Source organism: Athene cunicularia (assembly GCF_003259725.1).
Source record: "Athene cunicularia isolate RWA chromosome Z unlocalized genomic scaffold, athCun1 chrZ_part2, whole genome shotgun sequence".
NCBI classification, from domain to species: Eukaryota; Metazoa; Chordata; class Aves; order Strigiformes; family Strigidae; genus Athene; species Athene cunicularia.
Window position 1 is genome coordinate 4,399,763 of NW_020799143.1, and position 17,279 is coordinate 4,417,041.

At 42.0% G+C, this 17,279-nt stretch overlaps 1 protein-coding gene across 2 annotated transcripts in view; it reads right to left on the minus strand.

The window, feature by feature from the left end:
* The window catches only part of ABCA1 (ATP binding cassette subfamily A member 1), a 97,363-nt gene extending 80,104 nt beyond the window's left edge, over window positions 1-17,259 (minus strand). For both annotated transcript variants that reach the window (XM_026866171.1, XM_026866170.1), the window contains exon 1: window positions 17,192-17,259. The gene's annotated coding sequence lies outside the window, so the exon portion shown is untranslated. The remainder of the gene's footprint in view (window positions 1-17,191) is intronic.
* Window positions 17,260-17,279: the final 20 nt, after the last annotated feature.

Sequence of the window (17,279 nt, forward strand, 5' to 3'; positions counted from 1 at the left end):
CCCCATGGCACTCCCCACCGCTGTCTTCTTACACTATGAACTCCAGCCAAGCCTCATGGGTCTCAGTAAACTCAGACTTAGACTCTCTGTCTCTTACCTCGGAGCTCCAAGGCACAAAAAAAATGCAATACCCGCAGGACAACAATTTTCTTCCTTCCTGCTCAAAAATTCCAAGAGCAAGAACAGCCCAGAATAAGGAAAAAATTTGTAGGCTTTGAAAGCAGATTTAGAGACCCCTCTGAATGAGAGTGAATCATATAATTCAACCTTTTTTTTGGGAAAAAAAAAAGCTTTCTATGTTTAATTTTTATAATGGTGAAGAGCCTCTGTTGCCAAATTAGGAAAGCCTTTGTTTTTAAGTCCAGTCAACATCACCACTTGGAGAAAATGCTATGCACTTAACAGGCAAGGCAGAAACACCCATTTCCTTGAAGGTAAGTAACTAAGAATGACCCTGCAGCCATTCATATTTTGATAATTTGAATGGAAAATTGCTGTTGAGCCAGTGTTCACGTCTTGCAACCACCTGGCCTCCACTACTGCTGTGAATTGGGTGCATTCAGTATGCACCTTCTGAGAGTATGAGAAAGTATAAAGTGTAAAAAAACCACACTAATCTCTTTGGCAGCTATTAATAATGACATGGTGCAGGCTTGGATACACATAGACTTCCAGGAAGACTCAAATGGAAAGGTCATCTTATAGTACATTAAGCTTCATGAAACATTTTTTTCAGAGTTAATTTGGCATACCTTAATTTACTTCTGAGTTTAAAGACACTTCAGATTAAGAGTAGCTTCATTCTAAGTAAGTGTCCACACAGGAATTTAGTTAATCCACATAATTTCTGATTTATGAACTTGAATACACTGTTGACAGGCTCAGTGTTAACAGGACAGACAGCTAGTAGCAGATCCAAATGCACAATGAGAGAACCATTCCCTCCAACATCTGTTAAACCAGGAACACACATGCTTTTAATTCTAGTGTCTCGCACACCAGCATCCTAACCCTATGATTCAGTGTTACATGCCTGATTGCAGACTTCATTGAAACGGTTCCCATAATCCATAAGTGTGCTAGGAACAATAAGACCTCGTCAGGAAATGCTGTGACCAGTCCTATGCTGGAGTAAGACTAGATAACAAATCGCAATTCTGGATGTGAGCTTTGAGTTAATTAACACTTGTGGCCTTCAAGTCTCTTGCAAAAGCAAATTCCATTATTACAATGACTTGCAGATTGAAAACTTGTCTCTAACAGGTCTGAGTTACAAAAAAATTTCCCTAACACATCTAATAAACAATTAAATCCATTACACAGAGTTCTACAGATAATTACACTGTAGTATCATAACACGACAACTGTGCTTCTTAATGCCAGTACAGGGAAGTGAAGAACAATAACAGACACCTACAAAACCCTAAAAATTGAACCTCGTGTCAGCACACAAGCAGCTGACTGTACAGTCAGCATGGGCTCATTAACTTCTGCTAGGTACTGCTGTAATCCACTGACATGACCTCTGCAGATGCCCCTCCAGAGAGGAATGTCCAACTGATCTGACAGGAGAGCCTTCCTCCCCTGCCTCATGCTTCCTGCAGGTTGGGGCACCCTGACACTAACATATTCCAGCTGCATATACATCTGACTGGTAGATACCGAGTTCGCAGACACGTTCAGAGTGAGACAATTATCAGGATAATAGCACCTCCATAGCAGGGAAAAAAAAATGCCCTTTGTGGATCAGTTCAGAGAACAAACCCTTACTGATGAGGACTGTGCTCATGGACCCAAAGCACACCTTTGCTTACTGGCTTGGATACAGGGGGCTTTGCAGCAGCTCCTCTACATGTCAGCATTACACATTTAAAGCTGCAATTAATGTCTAACCCAGAGATGAAACTAAGTAGGAAATACCATCCTTTGTACCCCCTTTACTGATGGTTTATACTCAGGATTCAGGGGATTTGGTAACAGCACTTTTACTCACCCTAATGAGCAACTTGGATTACTACTCACACAGGTGCTTTGTGACCTAATTTAGTGCAAAAAATTTTCACAGAACACTAGGGGAATTTCTCTCTTCAAGCACTTTTTTCTGCAGGGATACTGGTCTGTGTGTCACAGACCTTTGCTTGCTTTGCTCTCCAGAATGTGAAAGAACATAAATCTTTCTGCCCAAATCCAATCCTGCATCCACTGGACAACTTTGGCACATAGATGTAGAGGACAGGAAGAGACCAAAAAACCTTCTACAATCTGTGGTAGTTATGAAATAGATTTTATCATCCAAAGGGTGTTCAGAGTACTCACTTCATATTCCTTCTACAATACTGTCAACTCGCTGCAACAAATTACTTTCCAATACTTTCCAACAATTACAGCTAAACACCAAAATTCACAAGTGCCACGGGAAGAGTGCAGGAAGGATCCCAGGAAAAGCCAAAAGAGACCCTTAGCATTCTCATCAATGGAAATGCACACAACTCTTGTGTCTTAATACCCTGCACAGAGACAGGATAAAATCTGAAGCAGACTACAGGATATCTGAGCTAATCACAGTTTAATCCACATCTGTGAAAATACAGGCATCAGTCCCTTGCAATTGCAGTCAGTCCACAGAATCCAAACCACAGAAATATTGCTTTATAGAGGCTGTAGGGTTCATGCTGAATTAGTAAACTATAGTGAGATAAAGGCACATATTGGATCATTTCACAGAATCATCTAGGTTGGAAAAGACCTTGAAGATCATCCAGTCCAACCATTAACCCAACACCGTCAGTTCCCAACTACACCAGATCCCTCAGTGCTATGTCAACCTGACTCAAACACCTCCAGGGATGGGGAATTCACCACCTCCCTGGGCAGCCCATTCCAACGCTCAACAACCCATTCTGCAAAGAAATGCTTCCTAATATCCAGTCTAAACCTTCCCCGGCACAGCTTGAGGCCATTACCTCTTGTCCTATCACTTATTAGTTGGTTAAAGAGTCATCTCCAGCTCTCTGAAACCTCCTTTCAGGTAGCTGTAGAGGGCGATGAGGTCTCCCTTCAGCCTCCTCCAGACTAAACACCTCCAGTTCCCTCAGCCGCTCCCCATACCACCTGTGCTCCAGACCCTGCACCAGCTTCGTTGCCCTTCTCTGGACACGCTCGAGTCATTCAATGTCCTTTTTGTAGTGAGGGGCCCAAAACTGAACACAGGAATCGAGGTGTGGCCTCACCAGTGCCGAGTACAGGGGTAAGATCCCTTCCCTGTCCCTGCTGGCCACGCTATTGCTGACACAAGCCAGGATGCCATTGGCCTTCTTGGCCACCTGGGCACACTGCTGGCTCCTGTTCAGACGGCTGTCAATCCACACCCCCAGGTCCCTCTCTGACTGGCAGCTCTCCAGCCACTCCTCCCCAAGCCTGTAGCGCTGCTGGGGGTTGTTGTGGCCCAAGGGCAGCCCCCAGCACTTGGTCTTATTGAAACTCCTCCAGTGGGGCTCAGCCCATGGCTCCAGCCTGTCCAGGTCTCTCTGCAGAGCCTCCCTACCCTCGAGCAGATCAACACTCCCACTCAACTTGGTGTCATCTGCAAACTGACTGAGGGTGCACTTGATCCCCTCGTCTAGATCATCAATAAAGATGTTAAACAGGAGTGGCCCCAACAGCAAGCCCTGGGGGACACCACTCGTGACCAGCTACCAACCAGATTTAACTCCATTCACCACAACTCTTTGGGCACGGCCATCCAGACAGTTTTTTACCCAACAAAGCGTGTGCCCATCCAAGCCATGAGCAGCCAGTTTCGTCAGGAGAATGCTGTGGGAAATGGTGTCAAAGACCTTATTAAAGTCAAGGTAAACAACATCCACAGCCTTCCCCTCATCCAATAAGCAGGTCGCCCTGTCATAGAACAAGATCAGGTTTAACACATTTAACACATTTCAGCTGATCAACAGAAGCCTGTGCAGCCAGGAAGACTGAACTGTGGTCATCTCCACGGACTCCAGCTCTCTGGAGTTCAGTTAAACTTTACTGGAAGGAAAGCTTATGTTCTGGCTTTCAAATAAGCCCTGGATACAAGTTTCAAATGAAGCAAAAATACTCATCTGTAAGAACTGTGCCTGAAGACTGGAAAACCTGGCCCAGATGCAGGTACTACCACCTCACTCCCTACATTGAACTAGGGGACAAGGCCTAACATTGGACTAAGCACCAAGAACACAAAACCTGAACCTGAAGCACTCCCAATTCTTCTTCCAGCCATGCTAGGGTGACAGCTTCAAAGACATACTCTGCCCCAATACATACTCTGCCCCAATACCTGTTACAGACTGGGTAGTACATGTTGATGTCTAGAGCTGTCTCTGATTTTGATCCACAGACGCTGACATATTTGGTTCACTGCTGATACAAGTTAACTAGGTCCACTTGAATTACTAACACATCAGAAAATGCTCTGCAAACTAAGAATCTCAGAGGAAAATGGGTTAGCACCCTTTCAGATGTTCTTCCAGCTGACAATAGGCAAGAACTGTCAGACAGAAATGCAGAAAAGTGGTAGACCGAACACTCCCAGCTCAGCTGGAGTTAAATCCATCTGTATCTCCACTTCAGACTAGTCTGGTAAATTCAAAAGAACTGGGAAATCCAACGTGCAATTTAGCACTGCAGTGCCAAAACACACAAATACCAGCTAGTTTCCAATGCAGACTTTGTGTCTCACCTAAGGAAAATTTTTGAGCCAACAGCAGGTATCAGTGATCACTCCTGACACCTAGCCTGAAGTATCTAAAGGAGCAATACTGTTTCCATTTAGGATAAGAAAAGCTGTATGAACCCATCAGCATAGCATTAAGTTTCTGTGATATAAAGTACCACAGCTCTACTGAAGAGAATGGGGATTTATACCTGCCACTACTGGACTCATTCTTTTAAAGTGCAATCTCTCGCTTTTAAAAAGCACTTTGTGAAAGCAGGAAGAATTCCTTCACCTACAACAAATAGTTCAACTTAGCTGTGGAGAGGTCTTTGTGTAGGACATCCAGTTTCCACACCATGTCTTTTTATTGTGTGAACACTGCATGTTGTTCAGTAGAGGCAGATATCAATATACAGTCATTTTAAGCCTAGTGGCGTCAGGTTTACTTCTCTTCATCACCCAGAAACCTAGTTTTGTCTAGCTCTGCTTCAGTTTTTCTCCACATCTTCACCAACATGTAACACAACTGCAAAACTTAAACTACATGTAGCACACCAGGGGAGACTCAAATTACCTACAGCTTTGGGGTACACCTGGCTGCTGTCTAGTAACTCACTGCAAACTCAAACTGCCACTTTACCACAAATAAACAAGTATCACCAGAGGCGGCTGTCTGATAATGCAAACAAGCAATGCATGTTTGGAATAACATCCTGAAATCAGGCACATGCCCTATGCAACACAGATACAGCAATGAGCATTCTGTTAACCAGACAGACAAGAAAGTGTAATGATTAAGAAGCCATTTTGTATTTAGCAAATAAATGGTGGGTATCCTGGGGTCTCTACATGCTCTACCAACATACCACTCAGACTTGTGTACACTTATGCTATTTGTCAGGTGTCTCGTGTTCCCAATTTCTGACAAAAACACACAGGAAGGATCAAGTAAGAGATGTCTGAATACTTCCCCAGATCTTCTGATAGAGTTTCCATCAGCCTTTTCCTATGGAAAAGCTTACCCTTACAGTTACAGAACAGCTTGTTTAGCCTGCAGAATCAGTGGACACCAGAGGATGGGCAGATACAGAGCAACCTGTACCTACCTTCTAATCTGACCTGGAGTTCCTGATTTGCTCTTAGAAAAGTTCTAACACCAGGTCAAGGCCTTCACTACTCACCCAGACCAGCAGCCACAACACCCACCAGCACAATTAAAGCACAGCATCCACATGCCTGTCCCATGGTCTGTCTTTGCAGAAGACCCCTGCACATAACATTTCCCCCCACTACAGAAACCCTGCACAGCCTCCAGACTTACAGGGCTGCAACTCCCTCTGTGTGCAATTCAGAAAATTAATCTCTCAAGAGAAAGTTCAGCTACAGGGCAACCTCTGAAAATACTGACAGTGAAACATATACTTTGACCAAACCTTTCTCTCTAGATCAGTGCTACCCAGTACTTGGAAGTAGAATGGCTATTGAAAAGTCCATTAGCTGGTATGCCAAGAGTCTCCAGACACAATTCACGTTAAATACAAAGCAATGTATTTTTACAGCTGTAGATTTAAAGAGGAAAAAAAGCTTAAGTGGCAGAGAATCAATTCCCCACCCCCATGCCTGGTGTCTGTACTAAGTAAATATAAAACAGCCTTCAAAAGCATCTTTCTGTAAACAATTCAGCTGTTTGCTTTCTTTTGGGGGCAAAAAACCTCTCCCCTAGAGAATAAATCACTATTTAGACAGAGAACAAAGCAAACTTATCAAACCTTGTAAGACTGGAACATGTCAGGATTCTGGCAAGAGGCTATAGACCTTTTATGTCTCAGCAAAGACTTAAACACAGTCTTGGTCAGCCGGGCTAACAGCTAGTTGACGAAGGTTCAGTAGCCTCCATGAAATCAGTTAGCAGCCTCTGTCCCGTTCTCTCAGTCAGATTTCCCACATCAGAAAAGCTACCGCCACTGGCAGCTCTCCACAGACCAAGCAGCCATGAGGAGTACCAATGTCATATTTAGAGGCGATGCCTTTATAAGAGGGAAAAAGGCATTATTTGCTGGACACAGCACAGGTTTGAGGTACTAGAGCTGGTGCTGTTCCTCTTCCATGAGCAGATATGGAATAGCACTTTACACTATTTGCTCAGATGAAAAGTTGTACAACTGGTTAACTGCAACAGATTTTGTCTTCGTATGTATCAAGTCAACAAGACCCACTTTGGAAGAAAAGGGGCAACATAACAAACACCAGATTTCAGCAGAAATAGTCCTCTTTGAGAATGCTGAGAAATGTCTTAACATTTCAATCCCTTTAGGCAGTGTCAGGCTGCATTTTGCAGAGCAAGCAACAGTCATGTCAGCTCTGCAAGGCCCAGATCCAAGGCCAAAGTTCCCCTGTGCTCCATACGTCATCAGTTGAAAGCAGGTTCCCATGAGGGCTGAACACCAAGGTAAGGCATAAGTCCCTGATTCATGAACCGACATTTTGACTCAAACAAGACAAATCATCAGAGAACTAGTGGCCTGGATGGGCACTTGGGTAACAGAGGTCAAAATTAACCCAAGTCCCGAACTAAATCTACATCTCCCAAATCAAGGTCCAGCATCTTGGGCCACTTCTTTGCAGAGCATCAGGATTTCACTTCTTCCAGCACAGCAGCTACAACCAAGACACTTAACTCTTATACAACTACATCCACTCTGTAGAAACCATGACTGTGCAAGGCCATAAGAAGTTCTCAAGGCCCAACTATTTGGAGGACACCTTCACCATAACTTCAACTTCCAGAAAGCAAAAATCACTTTGCATCTATGCAACTTCAAATGAGACTAAAGGAGGAAGAAAACCAGCATTAATTCAAATTCTGTTGAGATTAGCTAGATGAAGAACAGCTGCAGACAAATGAAAGCAATTTTTTATCCTGCTGCTAGAGATCTAATTGGAGATAATATCTGCAGCAAAACCAGTCACTGCATAAAGAATCTGAAGTAACATCCATTCTGTGATCAAAACAACTCACATAAAGCTTGCAAAACTCATAGGCTTAAGTCTGACTTCCCCATCTCTAATTATCACATCTACTGGAGCTCTAGGAAAGAGGGGAAATTGCCACCCAAACAATGATAATTTTATAGCAGTAACAATATTGCTCTTTTAAAGTAATCTTTTAACCTGAAGACCTGAACTAAGTAGCAAAAAGGTGCCATGAAAAGTGTTAGCAACACAGAGAGTTCAATCAACTCACCTGAGGCCACAAGCAAAGCAAAAGCAGAGACAAGAATATAATCACCAAATCCCACACGTTTGTCTCTTGGTTTAAGCACTGCTAGACTCTGTAGCAATCACCAGCAATGCAGGATCAGCAGTGGAGGTGTGAGCTTTGAACCTACAGCCTGCTGACTGGGACACTGGATCGTTATCAGTGCAGCCACACAGACACCAACCAGGTCTTTCATAACCTCTCTCCCGCTTGCCAAATGAATATTGGACATCAAGTTTCCTATTCCATGTAAAAAGTCATTCAATGAGAAATGCTTTCCTCTTCAAAATCACCCAGGTCACGTTACACCAACTCGTGTTGCTAACAATGTGATTGGAGAGCTCCTGGGTCAAGCAAGAATTTAATTAGGACCACAAACAACAGTATTCTTGGCAAGATCCTCTACTAGTTTACATCACTTTACACACACTGACTACCTGGCCTTAGGTTAGGTAGTAAATAGGTTCTGGCCTTGTTCTCCAGTGCTTACTAATATTGAAAGAAACTAGTACACTCCTTTCAACATGGCCATCCACCTGACATCTAAATAACAATTATTTGTATGACAGACACACTAAGATCCACTTCCATTATAATCCACAAACAATTTAACTCATTTTCCCTCCTCGAGGAGCATGTCAAATTTTGTAAAACTAGTATTAAAGGATACTGCCAAAACATCAGGAAGTTGATGAAACAGTCTCATGGAATAACTCTAGAGACCTGCCACATCCGGTCCAGACAAAAATCAAGACACATAGCATCTCTCTTACCAGGATCCTTAAGGCAGCATGAATAAATTACTTCCCCTTTATTGTCTAAGGGGGCCCAACCCCACAGAAAACTTGAGACAACCAGTGGAAAAGGAGTCCCCCTTTAGCACAGGCTGACAATAAAATACCTGTTCACCACCAGCCTTAAGTGCTACTACTAAAACAACTAGTGACATAACCAGAGCCCAATATGAGGTTCTGCTTGCAGCACTAGGTACTACACAAAGAAGGGAGCCTGGATCTTGCTCTGGAATAGATGGAACTAATACAATGTCATGTTAGGGATCAAAATCTGGCTTCTCATCTATTTAGGCAAAATGGCAAGGGGTTTCTAAAGATATTTAGCCTTGGCACTAGGACTGAGCAAATTAATTTTTCAAAGTCAGTAAGTATATGATACTATGTGTTAGGATTTTCTGAATGTTGAACAGCTGAGCAGATGATCATTTTGAAAGACCTGGCCCAGAATTAACATAATGAGCACTCGAAAAGATTATCCTTTTTTCCTCTTCTGTCAAACCCAAACTCCTAAGATGTATTTCAGGGCCACAGGTGGGCCCATCCCTACCAATCTGAAATAAACCACAGGGATCAGTTTTCCCAAAGAGCATAGCACTAGCTTACAAAGTACTCCATAACACAAACTGGACTATGTTTTCCTAAGTCCTTCTTGGACATTGACACAAGCCAGTTTCAGAAATGGCTGGTGTTTTATAAGCCTCCCTTGTGACACAACATACGAAGCCATTTTGAAAACCTGTTCCAGGTCACAGAGGAGCAATGTCTGCCTACCAGAATGACCACAACTGGTTCTCATTACTTCTAGCATGCTCATTGGTGAAAAGATGCTCCAATGCAATGGAAGATGTCAAGCTTGCATGCATCACAGCTGGACTGACCCAAAGAAAAGCACATGGAAGAGACTGTGGCATGCACGGAGGCAAAAAGAAATTGTTTATATATCAAGTATAACACAAGATGAAATGCAGTCATCTATTTTACAAAAAACAGCTTCCACTGGAAGGTTGTGAAATACATGAGGCATTTCAACTTTCAACATTATACTGAACGTCCCCTACTTTACCCATACAAAAAAAGAAGAAATCTAGTCCATTCTTTGGCAAAAACAAACACAAAAGCTGATTTGCTTTATCACGGCCAATGTCCAAAAATCCATAGTCCATATTAGCAGATTTTTTTTTTTGGCTCTCAAAGAATGAGGTCTTCGCTAGTGGAATCTAGAAATAATAGAACATCCTGCTAAAATAATAATTGCGACATTTGAGCTCAATTCATGCCATTAAGCTTTGATCTCTGAGCAGCTGTAGTACTGTCAGTACACAATCTGCAAAAAGCTGTGTTACACAGACTCAGTCACTTTTTCCAGCTGATGACACATTCTGTTTAAGGACTTTATCTTTCCAACTAGGAAAAAGGGCGAAGCATTTCACATTGAAAAAGGTATTTTGCTTGACAGCAACCCTGAGAGGGAGAAGGATAACAGGGATCCCCCAAGAAAGTCATCAGCCTCATCAACTTTTAGGAAGAGAAATCCACAAGTTCAGAGGGCTTTAAGACAGAAACACTTTTGACTACCAGCCCTTCCACAGCACATCCTGGTCATTGAATCCCTTCAGACAAAGTAGCCATAGATTTGGTTTAATAAAAGTGTAACACCGATGGGTGTTCCACAATCCTACTGCAGCATGGCTGGAGCATCACTGACATGCTTGTATCTTCTATTGAACTAAGTTAGCAAGCCTTGCAGCTTCACCATCACATTCGTAAGGTGGGTTTTTTTGGTTTTTGGTTTTTTTTTTTTTAAAGAAGTGTCTTCTCCTACATGTTGTTTTTGTAACTTGCTCTTCAACTTGGGACAAGACAAGGACATAAACCATGCTCAGTACAAGATTACACTGCAATTTGATGCCCTGTAAAATCAAAAGAAACTTTACTGTTCATCTTCCCTGTTTGGGACCATCAGGTCATAAACCAGCACGTGTTCAGTAACAAGAGCAGAGCACAATGTAACATGGCTTATACTGTAGAAAACATCTCAGTGCTGCCTTTGAGATTTACTGGTATAAAGAATAAGCTGTCTGTTAAGCTTGGTATCTACACAACTGCACTGATATCTGTGGTATAAGTAACAGCAGATGAAACAAAAATATCCCTAACTATGCAGAAAAACATTAGCCAAGAAAAAGCCTCTAGCACAATGAAAGGAAATGACATTGTTGGGAAAAAAGCAATAAACTGACAAAGGCTGCATTTAGCAGACATTGTCAGCTTGAGCAGAGTTTGATACTTTAAAGCCTACAACAGACAGAACCACAACAAGACCTTGGCTCCCACATGGCTACCATCTAACTGCATGGATTTGGAAGCTAGTAATTCACTAAAGTGATAAACAGATGTATAAGTACTTTTGAAAGCTGTATCAGCTATGAAGAGAAATTAATGTGTCATCAATCTTGGCAATCAGAGTTCAATAACCACTTATCTCTTAAGTTATTCATAGAAGAATATGAAAATAATTTGCACACATTTTAAGAGGGAAGCCCATGTGCCTGCTATGGCCTATGTGGCACAGGGCAGCCAGCTGCAAGCACTGCCAGAAAGTGTGGGCCCATCTTCCCCATTTTGCCTGATCCACTCATGAAACAGTTATTGAACACACTTCATATTCTTTAGCTCCAACTGTACATACATCCACTGCTGAAGCTGCAGTCCTTAGGGTCAGTATTACAGTTACACATGCAAAGCAGGCTAACATATGCTTATTTTAACATCATGCACAGACAGATGTAAGAGATAAGGATGACATAATTTGTTCATGTCCTAAACTACACCTCATGATGAAGAAATATTCAGGACAGAGCTCTGTTAGTCTGCTCCAATAGTTTTAAGGGACCAAGCGAAGAGGTGAAGATCTGTGGTCTACTCAATTTTAACCAAATAGAACAGAAAACACTTCAGGTAAGCACAGAAGTGGCATGAAATGACAAAAGGAAAATCATAAGCTTACAAAAGAGAAACATAAACAAAAGCTCTGCAAGTTTTTAATGGATATAGGACCTAAAACATTTTTTGTTGTTGTTGAGTTTAGGATATCCTTAATGGTGCTGAGAAAGTTCCACTGGAGTCAAAGTGTAGTCCCACAGACAATCCAGTTGACTGCAATTATGTATATATCTATATCTATATCAACACAACTGGAAACATAGATGTAATGGTGTGAAACATTAAAAGCAAGAACTGGGAATGAAGCTGTGGAAGACACGGGCAATCAGGGAAAAACAAGATCTGAAGAAATCTGAAAACAGATGGTGTACAGGTGATGCTATCAGTTTGCTAGGAGAAGGAAGCAAATCCAGATCTCTCCAAAGACAGTAAACACTTGTATTGCTTACTTTAGGATGAATACTTAAATACAGGCTTGAGAGAGCTGGGAAACAAAGCAGGAAGAATTGCTACTTTGATTTAATAGGGTGAAGAATAAAATATCTAAAATACTTTAAAACAAAAGAAATTAAGTAAAAAGCACATTGTCCATTGATAGAACAAAAATACAAATGCAGGCTCAATTTAATTTTTTTTTATAGGAACAATTACATTTAGGGGAGGAGTAGATTTTGAACTTTGACTCCTGTACTGCTACCAGAATTAAATATCCATGCATCTGTGCTCAGAAAAGATTGGTCCTGCTTTATTGTCTGGAGGTTCAGGGGGTTTTATTCCATCTGAATTAGGTCCTAACTCTGCTTTATTCTCAGACATAGCCAAACTCTTGTTATGGGATAACTGCAGTATGGGGAAGATGAAAAAAAGCCATCAATAGATTCCTAGAATATCAATATATTCCCCATGAATACAGCTCTCAGACAAAAGAACATGTATGACAATTTGCTTTCTTTTGAAGGTACAAAAATTCACCTGGAAAAGCAGATACTGCATCTGAAAATCTGGGACTTAAGTCCAGGTTGCTGACATTTCCAACAACAGCCTACAGTTTTTAAAAACATGAGGTTTTCTTTCTCACCTGAGCATGTAACACACTTTCACTTCTACCATGAAAAAGAGTACAAACTTTTGTCATGTCATTGTTATAACAATGGTGAAAACAGGTAATAGGAAATTATAGGGACAAGTATCACAAGATGGGCACAGGTGCTATGAACCAGGTTCTGCTGGTCTCTAGTCCTGCTCTTGTAACCTACACCACCACCACCACTGCTCTTAGACCTTCCACATGGCTTAATTTTGGCTTCTACTAAGCTAACAACAAAAGAATGCTAATGAATATTAATTGCAGTTTTCTTGCCTGCTCCCAGTAGCAACCATTCACTTGGAAATGGACTAGTAAAACTGCAGATCGTTTCAGAGAGCCAAGCAAGCAGGGTGGTAACAGGTTTTGGCCACCTCTACCTTCCACACAGTCATGCCTGCTACTGGCTGAAAAGGAAACCAGACCTCCAGAACGATCTCTGAACTGTGTGGTCAGAGGCTCTGGTTTTGTTTGTTCTTTCCCAGAGAATGACCTTGCTATCTAGCCCAAATCAGAACTGTCTTGGAAACACTCTTCTGCCTTCTCCTTTTTCTGTCTAATACCAATTGTTCCTAAGAAATTTAGCATGACACAAACCAATCTCACTGTATTAAACAGAGCTCTGGTAAGCAACACTCCTCCAGAAAGTACAGAAGAGGAAGAAGGTCAGCTTTTATGCAGGTATTTATGCCATTCAAACTGATGTCCATTCTTATTATCTATGATCAAGCTTTTTCACCACTAACCCAATGAATAAAGATATGAATGGTCCCATTTTTCCTACAGTTTGCCTGTTGTGTCAGGAAAGCTTAATCGACAGTTTTCCATCCTACTCTGTCTCACTCTCAGTCCTTGAGGCAAGCTCACATGCTTTTCCCCCCCCTTCAATGACAAACGCTAATAAAGACAGGACTAGCTTTGCTGCCACCTATTTTACAGAAACAGAAAAAACTGAGAGAACAGGTACTCCGTTCAGTAGTTCAAATCACAGTAATTCTGAGTTGCTCTGTATGACTTTTGTATAACCAGTACATATATACAAGACATGTAGCTACAGATTATGAAGTATTTTAACTTTTTTGTGGTGATCATCTTTTAAACACTACAAGTAGAGTCTTACCATGGTATTTTAAATCCATATGCTTAGTATCAGTAACTGCAGATGTGCATGTTCATTAACTACGCAGAAAACTTCTAAACCTTCAGGATTTAAATCCTCAGCTGGCCTAAATGAGAGACGACCTCAGACAGAGAATTTCTACTGTGTCAGACCTGGAGGAAGGTGGTAGAGTCCCTAGTTGTCTCAGATGAACAAGGAAAAATACGTCCTACATGTACAATATGTTTTACTAAACAGTTAGTCCTGATTCTAGCTCCTCTTGCAGCAGAAGCCATCAAGAATAACCAGCCTAACAGAAACATGCTGGTGTTTGGTCAGGCATGGCCTCTGGATGTATTTCAGGATTTGGTGTGTTGCCCAGCCTAGAAGACCTATATAAACACCAAGGGTGTTTGCTCCAAGGTTACTTGAAGTGGTAGTTTGGTTGCCCTTCTGCTCCCCTCTTGTCATAATTTTTGTATTAGCACCAGTGCTCAAAGCCATAAAATGACTTTGAATGCTGGATGCTGAAAAAAAAATCACCAAGCAAAAAAAGTTTTTCCTCAACTCAGGCTGGGTTGGTGAACTCTAGTGCCATGATGGAGAATGAAACAAATGGTGAGAGAAATTATGATGGCCAGTTGGGGAAAATGAAGCACGTTCATTACCAGCTCACTAGCAACCTAATTACTCTGGATTAAAACTCTGAAGAAACCACACCCTAAGAAATACTGTGCAGGCATGGTGCAATGCATGTGATAAACACTAGCTGAGCTGATCATGGCTGTCCCCAGATAGCAGTTGAGTACTGATCCTCCTCCTGCTCTGTCTTTGTGGGTCTAACTCTGTCTCTGCCAAGTGAGCTCACTAGTGAGACAACAGGCTTGCATAGTTGAAGGCAAGACTTGCTTTCTGAATTGTGTATATTACACTTCATTAATGCATGAGAGTGCCACAGCCCATAATCTGCATAGAAGGTCCACAGCCACTTTCCTCAAGTCACTGAGGCTTAGTCCTGCACTGTGGCAGACTGTCTTACCCTCACACAGCCAGAGGGAAGTTCAGTCTAAGGAATTCTAGAGAAAAGGCTACTCCTGGAACAAAGCAAAAGTAATTTTACTGAACTATTTTAAAATCATGGAATCTCATTTTCTGTCAGCATTTCACAAGGAGCTACTCATCTAAACCATGATGGTAGATGTCGAATTTGGTGCCGGACCAAGTCTCTGCTCACACCAATAGCACTAAGCTACACTTGTTTTTGAAAACTAATTTAGCATTACAAAAAAGGTTTGCCAGCAGCTGCCTGTGGCAAACTGATTTATAAACATGCCTTAATTTCACTAGGTGAAGAGACCATTAAAGAAACTTTGAACATACCTCCTTTCACTGCTATGCAGTTGTATTCAGAGGAAATTTGGAACTGATACCCAAAAGATTACCATGACTCCTCCACATGCCACAGTCTTACATATAACTGCACCTGGGTGTTTGTTTCACATAAATATCATATGGCTAAGTGTACCTCATCAGCAATTTATCAGGGTAAAGTTATTGGGAATGGTTGGGACTAACTGCTTGATTATTACACTCTAACCCCAGATGACTGCAATTGTGATCTCTTGCAACCCAGAGGCAAGCAGGTATCTCCTCAAAACACCTACAGGGAGCATAAAAAAATATTAATTTTTATTATTTTTTAAAGCTGAGTACTCTCAATTTAACAGGTTTAACTTATTCTACCATATAGCTCTTGTGTTCCCTGCTACGAAACTTTTATTCACACCATGAAGCTGACTTCTACTTCTCACCGTAATCAGCCCTACCAAATTATGACTACATGAGAAGCAAGATGCTCCACATCATGAGTAAAGGCATCAGACTCCTGATGTTGCTCGTTCAGACCATACCAGATATAGACTGTATCACATCACTCTTACATAAATTTGAATTTTAATTTGCACAATGAATTGTGAAGACCCACCATTTGTATCTCTTATATCAGTAACAGACTGCAGTCTCCCAGGTAGTACCCATTTAGCTTGACAGCCTACAGGGGCATCACAGAATCACATACTGATCTGTGTTACAGGAAAGTCTCAGCACACACTATCAATCCCACTTGTTAGGGAGGCAAACTGTGCCACAAGCGCCAGGCACAAAAAGCATTTGCACTGAATGTTTATTACCATGACCCCCTTCCAAAACTGAGCAAGACTGCTCCGTTACAAAAGCCTTTCGATAGCAAGCTTGGCTATCTGTTATTACTGGAACATACTCAAGACATGGGTCTTGTCCATAGTACAAGCACCAACTAATTTTCAAAGGCACCTCCAAAATAAAATTGAATGTGTTAATCTGTATCAATAATTTTCAAGAAAGTCCAACTAATGTTTAAGCTTTAATTTAGCATATGTTGACAAGAATGTAAGCACATGTTTACATTCCTCTGGTTTCAGTAAAGTCTATTCCAACACACTGAAGATCAACTTTGATCCTCCAATTAAGTTATTTGTACAACCTTAAAATCTCCAAGCCCAGCAGCTGGGAGGAAAAGGGCAAGGACATTCCTGGTTTATGTTTAAAACAGGAAAAAAAAATACTGTTTAATACGAACTTTTAATTTAGAATTAGAGTATCTTTACAAATACATTTTAAGGATCTAGGCAGTCGTGCACCTCTAGAACTAAGCATTTCCGAACAGGCTGGATGATAGATTGTAATGTAGCAGTAAAGATTTAATGTCTGGCACGCAGAAAAAAATCTGTTGCATCCAAATGAACGTCCTGTCCATCACAAAAGCGGTGGGATCGATCTTTTATTCTTACAATCCCCCTCACCTCAAGGCCATCCCCGCACCTCTCTCCCCCACGACGTTAATTGGATTCATGTAGGAGTGAAGGGGTTGAAAACCCTCCCGTTATCTTCTAGCATCAACCAGAGCTGAAGAGGTGGCGGTAAAATGAAGCCACCCTAATGCGAGCGCTGCCAAGTCTGATTCGCCTCGCTCAGAATAAGCTAAAATAAAATCATTATTAGGAAAAAAAAAAAAAAAGGCACACACAGAGAGAAAATCCCACTGTTAACCCCTTCCCGATCCCCGGCTATGCTCTAAGCCATCCTCCGAGCCACGCTCACGACACATCGGGCACTACGAGCAGTAGCACTCCGGAAAACAAAAATAAAACAAAACCCCACACTTATTTGTTTTTCTCCTCCTCGCTTTATGCCGCCTGCTCCAGACGGAGCGGGTACAAGGGTGGAAGCCTCCCTCGACAGCTACCCGCAGCGCGTCCTCCCCGCTGCTGCCACTTACCTCCCCGGCCGGCAGCCGCCGTCGGTCCCCCGGGAGCCGAGCCGAGCCCAGTCCAGTCCAGTCCAGCCCAGCCCAGCCCAGCCCAGCC